Genomic DNA, 818 nt, shown 5'->3' on the forward strand with positions numbered 1-818 from the left:
AGAGGGAAAAGAGAATGGTATCACAGCTGGTGCCAGCAACATCTTATCTATGCCAGAGCTGAGGTCTTCCTGGTAGAAACTTGTCAAGCACACGAACAGTGGCAGAATGAAGGCTGAGAAGCACCATTCTATATAGCAACATCTGAGAAGCTTCAGTTAGGACTTAGGGCCAGGAAAATCTGACTCTTTTAAAGAACTAAAATTCTTTCTCCTTCATAATAAAGAACTAGGTAATGGACCATTTCCCCTTTTGCCCTGGCTACCAGGAAGCTCACAGATCACATTTACCCTCATAGCTAGTGCATCTGTTTCTCCTATTTTTATCTTTGGCTTTGAGATTCTACTGTCCAACCTTCATTATTTGCAAAGCTGCCTCAAATCTTTCCTATAGAGATAGGGCATAAAGAATCTAATGAATATTCACACAGCATTTCTTATCAGCAAACCTCTGCACAGATGTCTCCAGAGCCCAGCTCTGTCCACAACTCCACAAACACAAAAGAAAGTTTCCTGTTTTCCTTTAGGGACTGTTGGGCTACCTAACAGGACTGGACTACTTTTGCAAGGCCCCATGCAAGTCCAGCCTCCTCTTTCTGAGTCTGGCAGTGACTCTGGAGAGAGCGCCAGCCCTCCCCAGGCGCATTACCCACCAACTGTGGTTCCTTGATTTGCCAGTTCCTCCGACAGCCCCCTTTCCAGGCCAGTTTATTCTCTCTGGGTTGGGGTGAAGAAGGATCTGACTTTATGTGACCCGTATACCCCTGTGGCTCCACCCTGTCTCCCTCCACACCCAGGTCCCAAATAACCAGGCCACACAC

This window comes from Eulemur rufifrons, chromosome 9 (assembly GCF_041146395.1).
Source record: "Eulemur rufifrons isolate Redbay chromosome 9, OSU_ERuf_1, whole genome shotgun sequence".
Classification (NCBI taxonomy): domain Eukaryota; kingdom Metazoa; phylum Chordata; class Mammalia; order Primates; family Lemuridae; genus Eulemur; species Eulemur rufifrons.